This window comes from Schistocerca piceifrons, chromosome X, assembly GCF_021461385.2.
Source record: "Schistocerca piceifrons isolate TAMUIC-IGC-003096 chromosome X, iqSchPice1.1, whole genome shotgun sequence".
Taxonomy (NCBI): domain Eukaryota; kingdom Metazoa; phylum Arthropoda; class Insecta; order Orthoptera; family Acrididae; genus Schistocerca; species Schistocerca piceifrons.
This window is the reverse complement of record NC_060149.1, coordinates 802,745,346-802,768,604: the sequence shown is the minus strand read 5'-3', so window position 1 is coordinate 802,768,604 and position 23,259 is coordinate 802,745,346. Positions and strand designations below refer to the sequence as shown.

The window sequence follows — 23,259 nt, the reverse complement described above, 5'->3', positions numbered from 1 at the left end:
CTCCGTCTCCTTTCTTTCCAAGCAGCCCACCGCTTTATCAGTGCGGTGCTGCAAGCAGTGGGCGTTGCTCCGCTCCACGCAGCTCGGCCCATACTGTTATCGGAAAGTCTGCTTGTCGCTTGCTCACCTCCGCGCGCATACTCGGCTTAAATTCTGCCTCCCTGCATTTCAGACACATTCCCCAGCGCCACTAGCAGCAGGTTATCATCATCGAGAGAGAAACACGCTTCGGACCGGCCTCTATATTATTGCAGTTTTCCGTTGAATATACAACGACGGAAAAAAAATAACATTGAGTTGTGCGACGTAAACGAAACTTGGTAGGCGTGTTACTACATCTCAAGATTATGTCTGTTAAGACTTCCCGCCAGTCGTATAAAAGTCGCGCTATGAGGATGGAAATCCATTTTGCTTTACATGCACTCTGTAACGGTCCTGAGCGTTAGTTACCTTTGAAATTGGACATGGTGACTTGATGTTGGTCAAAAACGCCTTTAACGCGACAAAGACGTCATTATTAACACCTCACTCAGTTTGAACGAGGTCGTGCAATAAGGCTACGAAAAGCTGGATGTTCCTTCTGCGATATTACAGAAAGAATTGGCAGGAGTATAGCCACCATACACGATTGCTGGTAGCGGTAGTCATGAGAATGTACGGCCGCAAGAAGAGCGGGATCCGGACGGTCACGTGACACTACCGAGAGGGAAGACCATCGTGTTCGGCGTAGGCTCTAGAGCATTGTACTGTGTCTGAAGCAACAATCTGAGCAGCAGTTGGCACCACACTGACACAAAGAACTGTTACAAATCGGATATTTCAAGGACAGCTACGAGCCACACGTCCTGTAGCGTGCATTCCACTGACCCCAAACCACCGACATTTGCGACTTCAGTGGTGTCAAGCTAGAGCTCACTGGAGGGCAGGGTGGAGGTCTTGATGTTTTTAATGAAAGCTGATTCTGCCTCGGTTTCATGTGTTGGTCAGGAGGAGTCCAGTCGGAGGCCTGCAAAAAACCTGTCTGCGTGCTAGACACACTGGACCTACACCTGGAATTATGGTCTGGAGTGCGATGTCGTATGACAGCAGGAGCTCTCTGGTGGTTATCCCACGCACCCTCACTGCAAATCTGTACGTCAGTCCGGTGATTCCATCTGTTGTGCTGTTATTCGTGAGCAGCATTGCAGGGGGTGCTTTCCAACAGGATAACGCTTCCCTCAATACCACTGTTGTAACCGAACATGCTTTACAGAGCGTCGGCATGTTGTCTTAGCCTGCTCGCTCACCGGATCTGACATCCATAGAGCACATATGGGAACATTATTGGACGACAACTCCAGCGTAATCCACAAACAGCATTAACCGTCACTGTACTGATCACCCAAGTGAAGGGCATCGAATTCTAACCCACAAACTGACATCCGGGACCTGCACAACGCAATGCATGCACGTTTGCATGCTTTCAGTCAACATTCTGGTGGTAACACCGGTTATTAACGTACCAGAATTTCACATTTGCAATGGCTTGTCTCGTGCTTACATTAACATGTGATCCTGCAATGTAATCTCATAAATATGTTATCTTGAAAAACGTATTCTCGAAATCTCGTTACTCTACATTACTTATTTTTTTGTGTTTCGATAATTTTCTCCATCAGTGTGGTTTGCCACCTGGATGGGTCTTCACAGTGATTCTGTTTTCCACGCAAAGTCAAACTGAAGCAAGATATTTCCCGAGCACAATTTAACCAAACTCCCACTCTTAAACACATGTCAGTTCTTAAGGCGCTGATCCAGAATAAATCTGACTTTTAACCATCATCTTGAAGATTGTTAAGATGATATTAAATGTTGCTAGGGGCGGAACCAGTTTGGACACTCAAGCACACTTCAATGCTGCCGCAATCTTCTGGCCTGCACGTCAGCCTCTGCCCCGGAATTAAAACTTGCAGGTAAATTTTACAGTAAAATTATACGGTGTTGCCGGCCGGTGTGGCCGAGTGGTTCTAGGCGCTTCAGTCTGGAACCGTGCGACCGCTACGGCCGCAGTTTCGAATCCTGCCTCGGGCATGGATGTGTGTGATGTCCTTAGGTTAGTTAGGTTTAAGTAGTTCTAAGTCTTGGGGGCTGATGACCTCAGATGTTAAATCCCACAGTGCTTAGAGCCATTTGAATAATTTTATACGGTGTTGTTGATGAGTGAGAGGCCATGTTCCTGGTTCAACGGCCGAATTGAACATGCGTATCTGTTTACTCGCATTGGATTTTTCATTCGTAATGTATAAATGGTGTGTTTAAGGGTTGGATCATTACTAGAATGGTTGGCTGCTTACATCTACGTCCATAATCCCTAAGCCACCATACAGCACACGGCAGAGGATACCTTGTATCAGTACTAGTCATTCCCTTTCCCGTTCCACTCGGAAATGGAGCTGGGGAAAAAAAAAACTGTCTACATGTGTCCGTACGAGGCCTATTTCCCTTATCTCGTCTTCGCTGACCTTACGAGAAATGTGCCTCGACTACGGTACAATATTTCTGCAATAAGCCGCAAAATGCTGGTCCTCTAAATTTTCTCAACAGTGTTTCGCGAAAAGAACGTGTCGCCTTCCCTCCAGGAATTCCCATTTGAGTTCACGAAGAATTTCCCTAATACTCCCGTGTTGGTCGAATCTACTAGTAAAATATTTAATTGCAAGCCTCTCAGTTGTTTAGATGTCTTTTTTTAATCCGAGCTAGTGCGGGTACTAAACATTCTAGCGGTACTCAAGAATGGAACGCACTATTTTTCTACGCGTGAGCTACACTTTCCTATAATTCTCCCAATAAACCGAAGTCGACCATTCGCCTTCCCTACTACCGACCTTACTTGCTCGTTCCATTTCACATCGTTTTGCAAGGTTATACCTAGATATTTAATCGACGTGGCACTGTAAGACAAGACAACTAATACCATAATATATACGTTAGAGGATTGTTTTTCCCCCCTCACCTGCGTTAGCTTATATTTTTGTACAGTTAGGGCAAACTGCACTGATCACACAAAATAGAAGTCCCCTGTGACAAGGGAAGGGTCTGACATATTGTTTTGCAAGGACATTCCACACATCAAAAAAAGTTTTGCATCACCCCGGTTCCCAGAACTCCTGAAGATAGACGTTGACTGTGGATACTGTATTGGCACCTTTGACTGTTCAGAGATGTCACTAAACCCGCCCAAAGATGTAAACAACCATGCATGAACAGCGCCTATTAGACGGAGGGGTGCAGACAGCCGATCTGTTCCAATCAATCCACCAGGAAGGTTCAAAATGGTTCAAATGGCTCTAAGTACTATGGAACTTAACATCTTAGGTCATCAGTCCCCTACAACTTAGAACTACTTAAACCTAACTAACCTAAGGGCATCACACACATCCATGCCCGAGGCAGGATTCGAACCTGCGACCGTAGCAGTCCCGCGGTTCCGGACTGCAGCGCCTATAACCGCACGGCCACCGCGGCCGGCCCACCAGGAACAACGGTGCCTAGACGGTCAATACCACGGTTCGATCGCGTCCGCATTGTTACTTTGTGCCAGGAAGGGCTCTCAACAAGGGAAGTGTCCAGGCGTCTCGGAGTGAACCAAAGCGATGATGTTCGGTCATGGAAGAGATACAGAGAGATAGGAACTGTCAATGACATGCCTCGCTCATGCCGCCCATGGGCTACTACTGCAGTAGATGACCGCTACCTACGGATTATGGCTTGGAGGAACCCTGACAGCAACGCCACCATGTTGAATAATGCTTTTTGTGCAGCCACAGGACATAGTGTTACGACTCAAACTGTGCGCAATAGGCTACATGATGCGCAAATTCACTCCCGACGTCCATGGCGAGATCCATCTTTGCAACCACAACACCATGCAGCGCAGAACAGATGAGCCCGACAACAAGCTGAATGGACCACTCAGGATTGGCATCATGTTCTCTTCACCAGTGAGTGTCGCATATGCCTTCAACCAGACAATCGTCAGAGACGTGTTTGGAGCAACACCATCAGGCTGAAAGCCTTAGGCACACTGTCCAGCGAGTGCAGCAAGGTGGAGGTTCCCTGCTGCTTTGGGGTGGCATTATGTGGGGCCGACGTACGCCGCTCGTGGTCACGGATTTAACACTGTCGATAATAAAATATTTACATTCGAATGTTCTCGTTCCAGGTTGCGAGTGACAATCGACTTATAATCGAAATCTGGACCAGCAAGGGACAACAGTAGTACTCGTGGAACGACAGGTTATGGAAAATTATTGCCAACAGTGTAAGTATGCCTACAAGAGAGCATTGGCTCACGTGGACCGAGGATTCAAAAAACGGCGAATGAGTACCCGGCAAAATATAGGAATGACATGATTATTGCATAAAAATGTGGAAAACTTATAACAGCCTTATAAAAACACTTTTTTACTGATGTGATGAAGCCCTAAGTGCATGAGAACGCATTTCTTCTGTTAACTGAGTCTTGAGAGGATCAAAAAAATCCGTAATTATACGACGAGTTTTCTCAGGATGAAGGAGGATTGTCATTGTTAAGTATTAACATGATCCCCCCAAATACACTCCACTGCTGCAACCGTGCAATGTCTATTTGTAGTCAGGTAAAGAATTTGACAAAAAGCTTCAAAACAGGTCTTACACAATCGGCAGAGAAAAAGAAATCACATCCCGAGGAGTCTGCATCAAAATTCATTCCACTGCACATCGCCAGCTATACTAAGGCGTTACGCATGGTTTGCAGCCAAACTATGTGATGAGAGAGAACCTTTTATGAATGTAAACCAAGTCTGTTTTTCGACAGAAAATTTAAAACAACTACGTAACTGTAAAAATGAGGTGTTTATAACGTGTGCAAGATGCCGAGAAAATTATTGCTCCCCTGTTTTTACGATGGACGTGAATGCTATTTTTTCTAAACCCTTGGCCATCTGGAGCTCCCACATGTCACTTTCATTTCTCGCCAACCCCGCAGATAGCAAAAATTTGAATGAAATAGGTGACGACGATTAGGCGCGGTCCCCTTTCCCCTTGTGAATGCTGACTGGCTCGTCATACACGTGAGCAAACACTGTTTCTTCCAAGTTGGAAGTCCATACATTTCAATGTTCCCCTTGGTCGTTGTATCGTGGTATTGCCGGGCCTCAAGCTCCGCTTGACTGCTTGGCTAGACAACCTGTCAGCCCCTCTACAGTTTCCAGGTGATTGTCCGTACATGAAAATCATGTCTGCTACTTCCGTAACTGGGTATGATGTCACTTTACTACGGCCGGGGCCCCACGAGAAATAAGAGCCTCGCAATGAACTTGTGACGTCAGCACTAGTCGGCTTGTCCGCCACACTTCGTGAACGGTCGGCTCCGCACAGGACCCACGGGAAATCAATATGTAACTGAAATGCTACCGACTAAAGGTCTTAACTTCGTCGCGTGTTATCGAAAGCTTGCATGGATTTAAACGCGCAGTAAAGAATTATTAAAGTCGTATGAAATAGTCACTCGCTCCCCGCAGGAGTCGGTTGCTGGAGCTCGTAAAGCCTGCAGTGTCACGTGCTGTGATTTACGCGCCACGGCCTGTCTTTCTCGTGCGCCCCGACTAGGGCTGAACAACTGCACAGTTCTGTTTGTAAATACAAACTGCAGTCTTGCAGACTTTGTACCTAGGACTAACCGTGTCAGTGTCCGCATCGCGCCATCTGCAGTGTAATAGTAGATTTTTCTGCCTGCAAACCACCAGCCCCTTCCATGTTGTACGCCTGCATACGGGTATTTATCAAGTTTATCTATCCTACAATGTAAAGGACAGTATGGGTTGAACGTATGTTCTGGCCCAACCTACTTCCACATTAGGGCAATTATTTGCCTCCACTGTCATAACAAGTGTTACGCAATCTAATAGCGTAAGCGTCCAAGGGAATATGTCGTCACAAGCTCTGGAGGCTAAAGATTTCGGGTTCGAGCCCCGGCATGTGCAATTAGCTTTCATGTAATTCAATAGAAATTTCGCAGGTCTATGAGAATTAATTAATTCACATATGCAGAGACCTGCGAAATTTCAATTAAATTACATGAAAGTTAAGATAACTGCACATGTGGGGGTTCGAACCCAGGACCTGGTGGCAGGAGGCCTGAGGGCTTGCAGACTTGCAGACCTACGGTCTCACGCTGTGAAGTTTCGTGCAATTGCGAAATGACATGAAAATTAAGACAACTGCACATTCCAGGAGTCCAACCCGAAATCTTTAGGCTCCAGAACTTGTGACGTCATATACCCTTGGACACTTACGCTATTAGACTGCGTAGCAATTCTTATGACAGTGGAGACCAATTGTACGGATGTGAAAGTAGGTAGGGTCAGAAGTGGAGGCAACTGCCCGGATGTGAAAGTAGGTTGGGCTAGAACGTACTATCACCCTCTACTACGAACTAGGGATGAGAAAAGCCGACCGGTTAAAACCGATACCGGCAATTTAGTTCCGAATAACTTTTTGGTCTCTGTTATAACAAGCGTTCCTAATTTTTTACTAATAACCGGGTAAAAAACCTAAATATCACTTAGCCATTGCAGCAATGCTAACATTTTTGGTTTTCAAATAAACCTTTTGAAACAAATGAATAATTTTTAAGCGAAAAATTTCCACTGATTTGAAATATTGCGTTATAACAGAAAATGGGAAAAGCGATCAGTGCTACTTTTATAACAATGCAAACAGCAACGAGCAACAAACAAGGAACATAAGAATTAGTGCAGCGTTGCTGAGATGATAACGTACCTTTTACCATGTTGCGTGGCCTATTAGATGGTACAAGTGTACATTCAGTGTGCAAGACTTGCCTCATCTGGTTTATATGGTGGTTTCTCACTGGCGTCGTCGGACATCACACATATCACAGAACGACACTATTCCTAATCTAGAAGCATTTTACGAACTGTGTATCAATTAAGTACAAGGCTCTATTTGCTTTAAGAGATTAAAAATGGCACAACAAATAGAAAGTAAATTACCTGCTGCCTATGTCAACATAAAATGCCTATATCTGTTTGTAGCTCTTGACAGGGGACAAATTAACATAAAAAATACAGTTTTTCGACCTCAGTTTTCAACCTTTAGCACCAGCTATTCGTAATGCCCAAATTGTGGTAAGATCCTCGGTTACAACATGATTTTTGAGCAGAATTTCAAAAAATTAGAATCAATAAGAGAATACTGGTGTTTTTTTGTTGTATTCAACCACTTACCACTTTTCAAGAAAAACAACGAACGGTGAACGGACGAAGTTTTCTTTTATTTGCTTATTAAATATTTTTATTTATGTATCTTGAGACAGAGAAAGTCAAAACTTTTCAATCTTTGTTCGCTTTCTGCCTTTATTACAGAAAATACGAATAAATACCGAAAATCAGTTAATTCAAAAACTGGTTATTTTGAGGGGTTGTAACAGTCAGATTAAGGTAGCGGTAGAGAAAAAAAAAAGATATAACCGAAAACAGGCTGTTCAGTGATAGCTGCCATCCATATTAGGAACTACGTACATAACAATGAGTCCACTTATTTCATTGTACAAACAACAAATAACAGGTCTTAGTAATCTACTGATAAAATTATCCCACAACACATATGGAATCACGGCTTTCGACTCCGTTATTTTTGAACCAGGATTGCTCTTCACTTTCTCTCAACATACGAAAGTGGAAGGTACAAACCAAACCGTTTTACCAGAGTTGCATTTGACGATCGTCAACGTATACGTTGAAGCTCGTCGAATGATTCCGACCTCTCGTTCTGAGGTCTTTAGCTTACTAAGCAGATATTTAAGCCACCAAGCCTCACAACACTAGTGGGAAACAAAAAGGCAGCATCTGTAACCTAAACGATAGTCTGTCGCTAAACAGAGGGGGCAAAGCATGTGTTCATCTAAAATTGTGGTAAATTTGAACATACTGGTTACCACCAGACGTCCAAAAAAAAAAATCTGGCTACAGACGAAAACCTAAACCAACCCTCAATGACGCCCATAATGGATTCCGTTGAAGAGCACACCTCATGGATATCCGTGTAATGTGACCTTTGATATCGAGAAGACGACTATTTTGAATTTCAGCATTACTGACGAGATCTCCGCTAGTTCGAATGATAATAAAGTATGGCTGAGCACGTGTTTGAAGCTGGTCAGAAATCAGTGCGCAAGACAAATCAAACCTGGCATGGGTGTAGACCAGAATAACTTCCGATACTTGAATAAACATGATGGAAACGGAGTTGACTCAGATTTATGTAGTGGAAGAAGTGGGTTCGACAAAAAGGAATTTCTATTCTGATCCCGCCAGTTTAAAGCCGCGATTTAAACTGAATATAGGACCTATGTGTATCTTGGCAAGGAGATGGATGGGTCACTTGGGATTATGAGTGAGCTGAAAAATGCTATTCAGAAATCTCTGGCTGCTATTTCAACTCGACTTTAACTCCCAATCGCTCGAACTTTAGGGAGAAAATCTAACATTGATGATTTTCTTGAAATATTTCAACATATTTTAAGGATATTTAAGTGTTGATCTAACAATGCTTTCTTCAGTATCTCTACCTGCAATCGATGCGTCTTTCGTCGGTCAAATTACAATTAAAGCTTGCTAGTAGCGGCTTTGCTTGAAGCAGTGCGCGTTGCTAGAGTTTTTCTCACGGCGTCTTCTGTATTCCTGTAACCCCGCCTGTATCTTTGTGCTTGTAACATAGGACTGGTTTAATTTTTTCTCCTGGACGTATTTATGTATTCTTGTTGGGTTTTATATATTGAAAGCAGTTGCGTACACCGAGTGCATGACATGTTCTGTCAGATGCGAAAATATATAAATTTTTACAGAAAGAAGTTATGTCAGAAGAATTGCTATTGCTGTGGCTAAAGGAACAGCTAGACGAGAATATCCACATAGAGGAATAGTCTTCAGGTACCAACAGACAATCTGAGCACGAAGAGATCGACACGGCAACAGAGCAGTGTGACAAATATTCTGCAAACTGTTATAAGTGGTAAGGTCTTATGGGACCGAACTGCAGAGGTCATCGGTCAAACTGTTATAAGTATCAAGGAAGGTATGGAAAATAAAATGGTTCAAGAATGAAGCGCCTCCAGCAAAAACTGCCGATCAGAATAATGTCTCACAGTTTCCAGGTGTAAAGGGAGAGGTAAAAAATTCGAAAGCCGTTGTGGATTGATGGAAACTATTTTTTCCAGACCCTGTAATTGACCGTATTGTACAACACCAAACCAAGAACTATTAGACAGAATGGCAGCAGCCTATTCATGGAGTGCTCGAGATACCCAAAGCAAGATTTTGAAGAATTATCGGTTTTCCTTGGTCTTTTACACGTACCCTCCAGATCTGAAAAAAAGCCACAGGAAGATGGACCTGACAGTCTGGTGAAACGGGAATGAAGTTCACCTCAGTTGCTCACTTACTATGATTATCTCTAAGCGCTGGTAGGAGAAATGATGAAAATTTAATGCTAAAGTTTGCAATCACTGCATATTTACATATTTTTAGGTTAAGCAATATACATGTTTCTATTAAGAGTCATACATATTTATAATGTGTTAGTAGTAATGAGGGGAAAATTTACGTGATAAATGTAGCTTTGTATGGAACTTGAAAGCTGAAAAGTGTACGTTACAAAAATCTACAACGGGAGTTCTCGCGTGACAACCATAGGTGGGAGCAGTCGCGGGTTAACACCAAAGACAATCAATTCTAGACACATTGTGTTTGGAACTGCAGCAACTGATTACCAAAAAGTAATCTTGAAACAGTCTATTAACTATTTCATTTATTGTCGGTCACCAGTCTAAGTTAAACCATATTCATATCGAAATAACCAAGGTGAGGTAGCAGCATTGGGAGTACTGATGAAGTACCTTATACTAGGTAATAGACAACTGTGTAAAACAACGTGTGATGTATAAAGAATAGACGATGAATTTCCTAACAGGTGTTTTGAAGTGACGAAGCGCTGTCTAGTTTCCATAATACACTGGCTCTGAAGTGTTAAGTAGTTGTTCCTTAGTATAGTTTTTATAATACAATGATGCCTTTCTGTTAACATTCATGAATGACGCAGAAGCATGTTCACTTTCACGTAATATTGTGATACGAGGCAAGTGAACATACGTGTTATTTTTCTATGATCTCCAAACAATACTGTACAAAAATGCGACATACAAGCAAATAAAGTTGTTGTTAGCTGCAAGACACGAATGCCTTTGTACTAATTATGCCTATTGTAGTCACCTCTCGCGGATTCTCGGTAAACATTTTAACTCTCCGCAGTGAAATGACGGTATGGAACTCACTGTACAGCAGTGTATGACGTTCGGGAGTTTCCCCTCTGAAAACGCAGCACGAGCACGGAGAATGAGCGCAGCGGCAAGCCGCCTAAGTGCCCTTCTCTACGAACCGCATAGTCAGCCAAATTGGCACAAATGACTCGCCGCGAGTACGCAGTAGCCGAAGCGTCCCCTGCCCAACAAATGACAACGCCAACGAACGTACTGGAACTACTTATACTACGTCAACCTAGAGAATACTCCTGTAATTTCTTAGTCACTGGCCTAGGCTTTCATCGTTCCAGTTTTGGTTCTGTCTAAATAACGAATCTTCACTATCACCTCAGTGTTCCTTTCGACACACAAAGTATCCGATTTTCTTTTGTTTCACTGATCTCCTTACAGTGATGACCTGCTTCCTTCAGAAACATTAGTTGCTTGCTTGATTGATTGATCGATCGAGCTCGCTCGCTCTCTCTCTCTCTCTCTCTCTCTCTCTCTCTCTCTCTCTCTCTCTCTCGTTGTTGTGCCGATTAAAACCATGCAGGGTGATTCAGCTGCCACTCTCGCTGTAGTTTTGTGCAACTCGCAGTTACAGCTGACCTTCATAAACTACGCTCGAGGTGTTCATATTTTCTCGCTCGCTACGCGCAAACTATTGGCCCTACAGAAAAAATGAGCAGGACTTTTTGTAAGAAATTTAATTTAGTCAAATATTGTACCGGGATGCCGGCCGGTGTGGCCGAGCGGTTGTAGGCGCTTTAGTCTGGAACCGCGCGACCGCTACGGTCACAGGTTCGAATCCTGCCTCGGGCATGGATGTGTGTGATGTCCTTAGGTTAATTAGGTTTAAGTAGTTCTAAGTTCTATGGGACTGATGACCTCAGATGTTGAGTCCCATAGTGCTCAGAGCCATTTGAACCATTTTCTACCGGGATAAGTTTTCCTGGAGGCCACGGTTTTCGAGTTATTCAAGAAAAACGTACGCATTCTTGTGTGAAGCGGCTTCTCCGTGTAATTTTCCGCCGCCAGAAGCGCCATGTCACGTGTGTACGTTTAAATCTTGTGTTAGTACCCAACATATATTTTATATCAGTACATTGGAGTTTTCATATTTATTTCCTGCAGTAGCTTTTGGGTAAGCAGAGTTTATAGTAAGAAGCAACTGCTGACACATCCATTTTCAATAGAATAATTTATACCATTTTTAAGAGCTTGTGGGTCTTGAGGTCTCAAGTTACAGTGAGGACGCTGCAGTGCAGATTTTAGTGTTTGTTTATTCTCCTCATTATAAAAAAAATGGTTCAAATGGCTCTGAGCACTATGGGACTTAACTTCTGACGTCATGTCCCCTAGAACTTAGAACTACTTAAACCTAACTAACCTAAGGGCATCACACACATCCATGCCCAAGGCAGGATTCGAACCCGCGACCGTAGCAGCAGCGCGGTTCCGGACTGAAGCGCCTAGAACCGCTTTCGTGGCCATTTGTTGACAAACTGCCTATTGGCTTCTGCCTCGGGTTCTTCGGCCGACGTTCGTCTAATGATTTTACTGACGTTTCAAATAGGTACCACACTCATACAATTATAGTCGGCGGTGACTTCAATCTACCCTCGATATGCTATTATACGTTTAAAGCCGGCGGCAGGCATAAAACGTCATCCGAAATTGTACTGAATGCTTTCTCATAAAATTATTTTGAGCAATTAGTTTATGAGCCCACTGGAAGCGTAAATGGCTGCGAAGGCATACTTGACCTCTTAGCACCAAATAATCCTCGACAAATAGTGAGTATCGTGACGAATACAGGGATTAGCGACCACAAGGCAGTTGCTGCCAGGCTGAATACCGTAACACCTACAATCATAAAAAAGAAACGCAAAGTACATATATTAAAAAAAAGGCTGATAAAATGCTCTTAACGCCATTTTAAGAGTGTCTTTTATCAGCGATGTGGAAGGCATAGTATAACGTTAGCAGAGCCAGTTCTGTTGGTGCGAATGGAGCGGTCTACTGCCTGTCGAATCTCTGGGAACAGTTCTGAAGCGAATGCCACGAAGTGGTTCGTTCATCTTCGGAATTAAATCAAAGTTACAAGGACTGAAGTCCGGGGTGTATGGTGGATGGTACAGTACCTCCCAGTCCCATCGACCGAACAGAGCAACCACAGCTCGCGCTTTATGACCCCTCGCATTGGCGTGCAAAATGATGGGTGGGTTGCGCAGAAAGTGTCGCCGCTTCTTCTGCAAAGCTGGTCGCAGGCGATGCTCCAAAAACGAACAGTAATACTGTGCATTGACGGTCTGCCGTGGAGGAACGTAATGCGTTAGGATAACAGCATCACAGTCGAACACGAGAATCACCATAACTTTAGACCGCTCCATTCGCACCATCAACAGAACAGGCTCTGCTAACGGTATACTACGCCTTCCACATCACTGGCAACGGGTTCTACACAACGCTGGTGACTACTCTGAAGGATGAAAACATGTAACTCTTTTGTATCGGTTGTGAATAAATAGTTGGCACTATTTAAGTTCCAACCCTCGTATATACAAACGCTCGCTCACACAAAGATCCGTACCTAAAGACTGGAAAATTGCTCAAGTCACACCAATACCAAAAAAGGGAAATAGGAGTAATCCGCTGAATTACAGGCCCATATCACTAACGTCGATTTGCAGTAGGGTTTTGGACATATGCTGTGTTCGGACACTACGAAGTACCTGGAAGTAAACGATTTATTGACACCACAGTCAGCACAGATTCCGAAAATATCGTTCTTGTGAAACACAACTACCGCTTTATACTCATGAAGCAATGCGAGCTGTCGACAGGGGATGTCAAATTGATTCCATATTTTTAGATTTCCAGAAGGCTTTCGCCACCGTTCCTCACAAGCGTCTTCTAACCTAACTGCTTGCCTATGGAATATCGCCTCAGTTGTTCCACTGGATTTGTGATTTCCTGTCAGAAAGGTCACAGTTCGTAGTAACAGACGGGAAGTCATCGAGTAAAACAGAAGTAATATCCAGGAGGTGTTATAGGCCCTCTATTGTTCCTGATCTACAGGTGTATTAACGACACAGAGTAGCCGTCTCAGATTGTTTTCAGATTATGCTGTCATTTACCGTCTTGTAAAGTCATCAGATGACCAAAACGAATTGCAAAATGATTTAGATATCTGTATGGTGCGAAAAGTGGCAAATGACCCTGAATAAAGATAAGTGTGAAGTTATTAACATTAGTACTAAAGGAAATCCGCTAAATTTCGATTACGCGATAAGTCACACAAATCTGAAGGCTGTAAATTCAACTAAATACTTAGGGAATACAATTACAAATAACCTAAATAGGAACAACCACATACACTATGTGATCAAAAGTATCCGGACACCTGGCTGAAAATGACTTACAGGTCCGTGGCGCCCTCCATCCGTATGCTGGAATTCAGTGTGGTGTTGGCCCACCCTTAGCCTTGATGACGGCTTCCACTCCCGCAGGCATACGTTCAATCAGGTGTTGGAACGTTTCTTGGGGAATGACAGCCCATTCTTCACGGAGTGCTGCACTCAGGAGAGAGGTATCGATGTCGGTCGGTGAGGCCTGGCACGAAGTCGGCGTTCCAAAACATCCCAAAGGTGTTCTGTAGGATTCAGGTCAGGACTCTCTGCCGGCCAGTCCATTACAGGGATGTTACTGTCGTGTAACCACTCCGCCAGAGACCATGCATTATAAACAGTTGCCCGATCGTGTTGAAAGATGCAATCGCCATCCCCGAATTGGTCTTCAACAGTGGAAAGCAAGAAGGTGCTTAAAACATCCATGTAGCCCTCTGCTGTGATAGTGCCACGCAAAACAACACACGCTGGCATATGACGTTCATCGGGCATTCGCCATACCCACACCCTGCCATCCGATGGCCACAATGTAATTGGAAATTTGTGGTAAAGACTTATGGGACCAAACTGCTGAGGTCATCGGTCCCTAAGCTTACAAACTATTTAAACTAACTTACGCTAAGGACGACACACGCACCCATGTTCGAGGGAGGACTCGAACCTCCAACGGGGGAAGCCGCGCAACAATGTGTACCGTGATTCGTCACTCCACACAACGCTTTTCCACTGTTCAAAAAATGGTTCAAATGGCTCTGAGCACTATGGGACTTAACTTCGGAGGTTATCAGTCCCCTAGAACTTAGAACTACTTAAACCTAACTAACCTAAGGACATCACACACATCCACGCCCGAGGCAGGCTTCGAGCCTGCGACCGTAGCGGTCGTGCGGTTCCAGAACGCTACGCCTAGAACCGCTCGGCCACCCCGGCCGGGCACTGTTCAATCGTCCAATGTTTACGCTCCTTACACCAAGCGAGCCGTCGTTTGGCATTTACCGGCGTTATGTGTGGCTTATGAGCAGTCGTTCAACCATGAAATCAAGTTTTCTCGCCTCTCGCCTAACTGTCATAGTACTTGCAGTGGATCCTGATGCAGTTTGAAATTCCTGTGTGATGGTCTGGATAGATATCTGCCTATTACACGTTACGACCCTTTTCAACTGTCGGCAGTCTGTCAGTCAACAAACGTGGTCGGCCTGTACGCTTTTGTGCTGTACGTGTCCCTTCACGTTTCCACTTCACTATCACATTGGAAACAGTGAACCTAAGGATGTTCAGGAGTGAGGAAATATCGGGTGCAGACGTATGATGCAAGTGACACCCAATCACCTGACCACGTTCGAAGTCCGTGAATTTCGTGAAGCGCCCCATTCCGCTCTCTCACGATGTCTAATGACTACTGAGTTCGCTGATATGGAGTACCTGGCAGAGATGGCAGCACAATGCACCTAATATGAAAAACGTATGTTTTTTGGGGGTCCGGATACTTTTGATCACATAGTGTAGAAAATGTTGTGGGTAGAGCAAACCAAAGACTGCTATTCATTGGCAGAACACTTAGAATGTGCAACAGGTCTACTAACGAGATTGCTTACACCGCGCTTGTCCGCCCTGTTCTGGAGTATTGCTGTGGACTGTAAGACCCGCATCGGGTGGGACTGACGGGTGAGAAGTTAAAGAAGGGCAGCTCGTTTTGTATTATCGCGAAGTAGGGGAGATAGTGCCACAGACATGATACGTGAATTGGAGTAGCAATCATTAAAACAAAGGCGTTTTTCGTTCCGACGGGATCTTCTCATGAAATTTCAATCACCAGTTTTCTCCTCCGATTGCGACAACATTCTGTTGTCACCCAACTACATAGGGAGAAATGATCATCACGGTAAAATAAGAGAAATCAGGGCTCGCACAGAAAAATTCTAGTGCTTGTTTTTACTGTGTGTCTTTCGAGAGTGGAACGGTAGAAAGACATCTTGAAGGTGGTTCATTCAACCATCTGCCAGGCACTTTATTGTGAATAGCAGAGTAATAACGTAGATGTAGCAACAGGTACGAGGTGCTACTTGGTGTTGATAACACTTGTAAGTGGCTCTCAGCACTATGGGACTTAACTTCTGAGGTCATCAGTCCCCTAGAACTAAGAACTACTTAAACCTAACTAACCTAAGAACATCACACACATCCATGCCCGAGGCAGGATTCGAACCTGCGAACGTAGCGGTCGCGCGGTTCCAGACTGTAGCGCCTAGAACCGCTCGGCCACTCGGCCGGCAACACTTCTAAGCCAGCATGGAATAACTCTCTTCTTGGCACAGCGGCCGTTTCTCCTGCCCAGTTCGAAAATGCAGAGGGTGGGTATGCTAGACATTGGGAGCTCCAACGTTTGAGAGGGGGTGGGGGGGGGGGGGAAGTGATGGAGCCTATGGCCTATCAGGGAAACAGCACGCAGGGTTGGAAATAATGCCAGTGTGCACTCGGTATGTTTGCCGGGGGTCGCCGTCCATGACGTGGAGGCCCTAGCGGCAGCTATCGAGCGCACTGTGTGGTGCCGCCTGCAACATAGAAGCACATGTCGGCACCAATGACGCCAACTCTTGGGGTCTGAGGCCATCTTCGGCTCCTTCCGGAGGATGACCAATTTGGTGAAGGAAATTGGCATCGCACGCGGGGTGCAAGCTAAACTGCCTATTTGTAGAGTCGTACCCAGTACTGCGACGGTACCGGCTGTGAATTTTCCGACCTCCGCTGTACTACATGCAGGAAACGGCTACTAGGGTAGCAGAGTACGTCCGGCGCGCACGTGGAGGTTTTATAGGTTAGAGAAACCCCTTCCCTCCTTCGGATCAGAGACGAACTGCCTGTTAAAATAGAAGTTACATTATCCAGAGGTTTTCAGAGAATGCTCGTCTTCGCATATCGCATATAGAAAAAATTAATATGATATCAGTAAACTACAGAACCATCCAAGAAAAGGTCCCAGAATTAGAATAGTTTATTGAAGGTTATAATACCCAGATGGTATTAGGAACAGAAAGTTGGTTGAAATCGAAAGTGAACAGCAACGAAATTTTAAGTTCAGATTGGAATATTTATCGTAAGGGTAGGTTAGTCATCAATGGTGGCAGTGTATTTACTGCAGTAAAGAAGTCAATAATATTTAGCGATGCTATCAGGGATCCCGAATGTTAATTCATCTGCGTACATTTAAGCATCAAAGTTCAGTCGAAAATATTAATCGAATGCTTTCATAGACCGCCTGGGTCAGGAGCTGTACCGATAAGCGCTTCAGAGAGAACATACAGAATATCGTTAGTGATTTTCCTGATTATGGTGTTGTACTAGGGGGCGACTTCAACTCGGCAGGTGTAGATTGGCAGAGTCACGCTGCCAAAACTGGTGCCAGAGGCAAGGTTTCGTGTGACATCATTCGGAATGTCTTCTCCGGGCCGGCCGAAGTGGCCGTGCGGATAAAGGCGCTGCAGTCTGGAACCGCAAGACCGCTACGGTCGCAGGTTCGATTCCTGCCTCGGGCATGGATGTTTGTGATGTCCTTAGGTTAGTTAGGTTTAACTAGTTCTAAGTTCTAGGGGACTAATGACCTCAGCAGTTGAGTCCCATAGTGCTCAGAGCCATTTGAACCATTTTTTTGTCTTCTCCGAAAATTACTCTGAGCGGATAGTTAGTGAACCAAGTCGAGAGGGCCACATCTTAGACCACCTGCCAACGAAGAGACATGAACTTATTTAATCAGTTAACGTAGAGCAAGGTATCAGTGAGTATAAGGCTGTGATAGCAACTATGACTACGGGTTTTACAAGGAATGTCACAAAAGGTAGGAAGATCGTTCAATATGCCTTAGACAAGTCTATTTCGAGTAAAATCTTAGGGAATGGGAGATGTCCACTGCGCTTTAATAGCACTGTTAGAAAACTGCTCCGTAAACAATGAGAGCTACATCTCATATTCATAAGAAGTGAAAGCCTAGCTGAAGAACAAAAGCTGAGGGAGCGAAAATTAGCTTAAGGAGAGCAATGAGAGAAGCGTTAAGTGATTTTGAAAGTGAAACGTTGTCAACCGATCTGAGTAAAAACCCTAAGAGGTTTACGAACGACGGAATGGCAGATAGTGAGATAACCGATTGCGGAATAGAAGGGCAACTACAATCGCGTAGTAGAGGAAAGGCATCAGAACCAGATGAGATACCGACAAAGTTCTACAAAGATTATGCTAAAGACGTTGCTCCCCTTCTGGTTGCAGTTTATCGCAGATTGCTGGAGCAACTAAGGGTACATGGCAACTGGAGAAAAGCTGAGGTCATTTCCGCAGATGGGCCGCACGACAGATCCATACATTTCACCGTTGACATCAATCTGTTGCAGAATTATGCAACATGTTTTATGCTGAAGACTACAGAGATCTGCGAAACTGGTCTCGCTCTGTTCCTCCATGAGGATCAATAGCGCTGTGGACAAAGGCGCTCAGGTTGATCCGTGTTCCTCGACTTCAGGAAGGCATCTGATACCGTCCCGCACTGTCGTTTAGTGAAAAACAAATACATGTCTACGGAGTACGGGACCAGATCCGCAACTGGATTCAAGACATCCTTGTAGATAGAACTCAATACGTCGCCCTTAACGGAACAAAGTCGACAGATGTGAAGGTAATTATGGGGTACCCTAAGGGAGTGTGATGACAACGTTGCTGTTTGTAATGTATATAAATGGTCTAGTAGAAAACTTCGGGAGCTCTTTAGGACTGTTCGCAGATAATGTGGTAGTCTATAAAAAAAGTAGCAACGCCAGAAGACAGTACAGATTTGCGAAATGACCTACAGAGGATTGTTGATTGGTGCAGGCTCTAGCAGTTGATGCTGAATGTAAATAAATGTTACATATTGTCCATAGATAGGAAAAGAAAGCCACTACTGTACAACTACACTATCAATGACAAATTGTTGGAAATACTATCTCTCGTAAAATATCTAGGAGTAGCTATCTGCCGCGCGGGATTAGCCGAGCGGTCTGGGGCGATGCAGTCATGGACTGTGCGGCTGGTCCCGGCGGAGGTTCGAGTCCTCCCTCGGGCATGGGTGTGTCTGTTGTCCTTAGGATAATTTAGGTTAAGTAGTGTGTAAGCTTAGGAACTGATGACCTTAGCAGTTAAGTCCCATTTGATTTCACACACATTTGAGTAGCTATCTATAGCGATCTTATGTGGAATCACCACACAAAATAGCAGGGAAAGCAGATGCCAGACTAAGAGTCGTAGGAAAAATCTTCAGGAAATGTGACTAGTCCATGAAACAAGTGGCTTACAACGCTTCTGTTCGATCGATTCTTGAGAATTGTTCATGAATTTGAGACACTTACCAGGTAGCACTGACAGAAGAGAGAGAAAAGATCCAACGAAGAGCGGCGCGTTTCGTGATGGGAATGTTTAATCGGCGCGAAAGCGTTGCCGAGATGCTCAACAAATGCCACTGGCACATGTTACAAGAGGGGCGTTGTGCATCATCGAGAGATTTACTATTGAAATTTCGATAGAGGACTTTCCGGGAAGAGTTGGACAACATATTACTTCACTCTTATATTCCTTGCGTAATGACTACGACGAGAAAATTCGAGAAATTAGAGCCAATACAGAGGCTTACCGACAATCATTCTTCTCACAGGCCATTCACGTGTGAAACAAGTAAGGAGTGGGGGATCAGTTGGTGGTACCAGAAGAGCCCTCCGCCAAGCACCATCAGATCACTTGCGGAGTATGATGCAGCTGTAGAGAAGAAATCGTGACCAGTGGGGGTATTGACACTTCATTTGCTGTAACAGGTCCACTCACCACCAGTGAGTAGGCCTGCATACTTGTGCCAAGACAGGCTGTAACTTCGGTTCTGGAGTGAATGTTCACACGGGTATCTGCATCACCTGGCCATTGCTATCACTATGTGGATCACAGAGGAAACATAGAGCAATTCATTTGAATGCCTATCTGTTACAACACTGAACAATTTGCACATTTCATTTTGGTGTAGCGTGTCGCATACGCTTTTGCCTCTGACGACAACCTTTTCAATTTCAGGACTTACAACATGATCGTTGCACAGAGGCACTCTCGTATACCGGAAAGTTCCACACCCAGTATACACATACAATGGCGTCCAAAATCAAATCAACAAACCGCTATTTCCCCGTCCTGTTCTAATCCACGATATAATCATACAAACTGTTAACACATGTCCGTATGATCGTGTTCTCCACGGAAGATGGCATTCCGGTCAATGGACAACCTGGCTAACGACGATCTCAGGGCACCTATCAAACGGGATAGTGTTTGCTGGATAATCCGACATCCACAGTCGCTGTGTACACAGTCACAGACTGTGCAGTATGGCACAAAGAAGACGCCTACCAGACACTGCGGTGGAGGGCCATAGGACGAATGGAAGCAGGTCAGTCGCAAACTGATGGCTCAATGTGGATCGTTGTGTTGTTTCTCGGTGCCACGGCAGTTTATATCCCGAAGACCAGGGCAGAGCCGACCACATGTGACATCAGAAAGAGAATACGTTTATTTGGCTATAAGGGCACGACGATACCGCCTTAGCACGGCACGGCAACTGGCATCTGACCCGGCAGCATCCACTGGACGTGTTGTGTCGAGGCAAATGATGTACAGAAGGCTTTTATTGTCTGTGACATGCTGTATGTCTACCTCTGCCGCGTCTTCACAGAAGGGAATGTCTAGAGTGGAGTCGTTAACATGCCACCTGGACGGTCGAACATTGGTCCATTGTTCTTTTCACACGTGAGTCCTGATTTGGTCTGGAGAGTGATTCTCGATGGATTCGCATCTGTAGGGAACTTGGAGCATGATTTCGGAAATCAAACATATTGAAAAGAGACATATCAAGGAGAATCCCTAATGGTGTGGACAGGGATTATGTTGACCACTCAAACACCTCCTCATGAAACTGTAAGGGTAAATCGGCAAGGTTTAGCTGCTTCAGATACCATGACGAGGTCTTGGGACCTCATGTGCGATTGTTGCGAGGCCGAACTTCGTATTGAAGGACAATAATGCTCGATCAGTGGTTGGTGTTTTTTTTTTTTTTTTGGAAACGGAAGATACTGCACGCATGGCGTGGCTTTCTCGCTCTCCCGACTTGAGCCCCCACAGAGCATGTCTGGGATGCACGAGGGAGAAGGGTTGCATCCTGTCAGCATTCATCAATCACTCTTCAAGACATGGGGGCAGCTCTACACAAAGAATGGGAGTTGTTGACCTACATGAGATTGATGGCATCATTCACAGCATGCCCCGTCGTTGTCAGGCCTGTACTGCAGCCACAGGAGGTCACATCCCATACTGAGCACATTAAACAGTTGTCGGGCTGTGTGTGCAAATCAGTTACGTAAGGAAAAAAAAACGAAGAGCATTTTTGTCTACCGTTATGCGTGCCGCAGTTGTTTAAGTTCACTAGTTTTCACATTGTTTCTACTTTACTGTTTTGTGGGAAAATACTTGTAAACGCAACCTTGCAAAATTTCCGTTTGTTGCTTCAATTTTGGACACCAGTGTATAATGTAAACAAAATAGCCACTTAATAAAGTGTATTCCGTCCTGGTTGGTTGCAGATGCTTCATCCTGCACCGGTTCACGACGATTTTAGAAGATGAAGTTCCATTCTTCTTGTCTTTGTTTAGACCCATCCATCTCCTACCATGCCTTACCGATCTCTTTGTGCGACTGCCGTTTACTGTCGATTATTTTGACCACTAACTGCTTCCACCCTATCTGGATTTGTGTTACGTAGGTAGTATATTGCTCTAACGCTCCTAATGTGGATGTTAGTCTTAATAGTCTAGTATTGGTGTCGAATATAATCATAAACGGCAGAACAAACTAACCTTCTTGTTAAAAAATACATAAAACCTGAGAAATGCACCTGCTGCTAAACAGACATCCTCCTCTAAGATATTCCTCTCCATTTCAGTATAGCACCTCTAACCTGAATTTATCAATCACAACGTGCACTGTTAGCAAGCAATTGATTTCACTGAACGCGATAGCTTCAACTGCATAAAAGTCACAGAAAGCATTTACTGTGTGCCCTGTTCGCCTGAATTTCATTTGCATTACAACCCGACCATTATAGTTCACCTGGATTTCTTATACTGAGAAACTGGCGCTGCGGTTATGACACTTGACTCGTATTATGTAGGTGCGAGAATCAAATTCCCGTCTGACGACCATATTGGAGTCTACCTTGTTCTCCTAGATCATTTAAGGCAAATGTCGGAGTGGTTGCTTCCACGAGACCACCATCAATTTCCTTCCCCAAAGTTTTCTACCTCTGCGCTGTCTCTAATGACGTTTAGGTTGACGGGCTGTTAAACTGTTAATTTCTTCGTTCCCTCGGTCCACAAATGAGGACCTTAGTTCATTTTTTTCTACTTAAATAGCTCAGATACTTGTAAATCTTAATTTATGAAAAGTCCTACAAACTAGCGAGATTTTTGCACACTAAATTCAATGAAACTTTAGTATTTGAAGACAATTTTTCCGTTAAACACAGTGCTGATTTAATAAATAAGTTAAAAATGATTAAGCCCCTTCCTCGCAGTTGATTTTCTTTGAAATTGTAAGTTTGTATACTGATGTTCCGGTTAGTCTTCACTCTCAAAATTATTGAACATAATATCCAGCGAAATAAAAAATTTACGGAGCTACAAGTATCTGAACTACTGACTTTCTTACATACAGTACCGAATAACAGTTTCAGTTCAATGGGAAACTGTATGAGCAACCATTAGGTTTAGCTGCATGATGTCCGTTAGATGCAAATCTATGAGATATTTTCGTAAATCCGTTAGAAGAAAATTTTCCCAAGAGGGTTTTGGAAGATTATGATTCCTTTCTTCGCTCGTTACATAGACGACATACCCTCAGTGCTTAATGGCAGTGAGCAATATCTAAAACAGGTGTTCCTCGATTTCATCATCCAACTATCATGAGAAAATTAATTTCACAGAAGAAATACAAAACGATAATAGAGAACCTAGTTTCCTAGATTTGAAATTAACGTTAAAGAAATAAAATCAGCTTTAACATTTTCCGTACACCTACTTCCGCAGATATCATCCCAGCTGACTCATGTAATCCACAAACCCACAAAATCGCTTATTTCCACTCTGCAATGCGTCGCGCACCGTACTCTCCTTTAGAACAGAACTGTTTCCGAGAGGAATTATCCTTAATTATATCCACTGCAATTAACATGGATATGACCCTAGGTTAGTTGATCATATTGTAAATAAATAAAAATACAGCTGTTAGGTGATCAACTTTACGCAACAGCAGCTCCATGACAGAAAGTGAGAGTAATACGTGTATTTGTATACCATTTCTGGGAAACGTATCGCACAGGATAAGTAGACTGTTAAACTAAAAATATGGCCGCAGGGTTGCTTTCTCTGTAAACAACAGTCCAAAACAAAAAATTATCCC

At 44.1% G+C, this 23,259-nt stretch overlaps 1 protein-coding gene across 5 annotated transcripts in view; it reads right to left on the bottom strand.

Annotated features, from left to right (window-relative positions):
• Positions 1 to 23,259, bottom strand: part of LOC124723103 (bone morphogenetic protein receptor type-2) — a 371,581-nt gene that overhangs the window by 163,999 nt on the left and 184,323 nt on the right. The gene's annotated exons all lie outside the window — the stretch shown is intronic.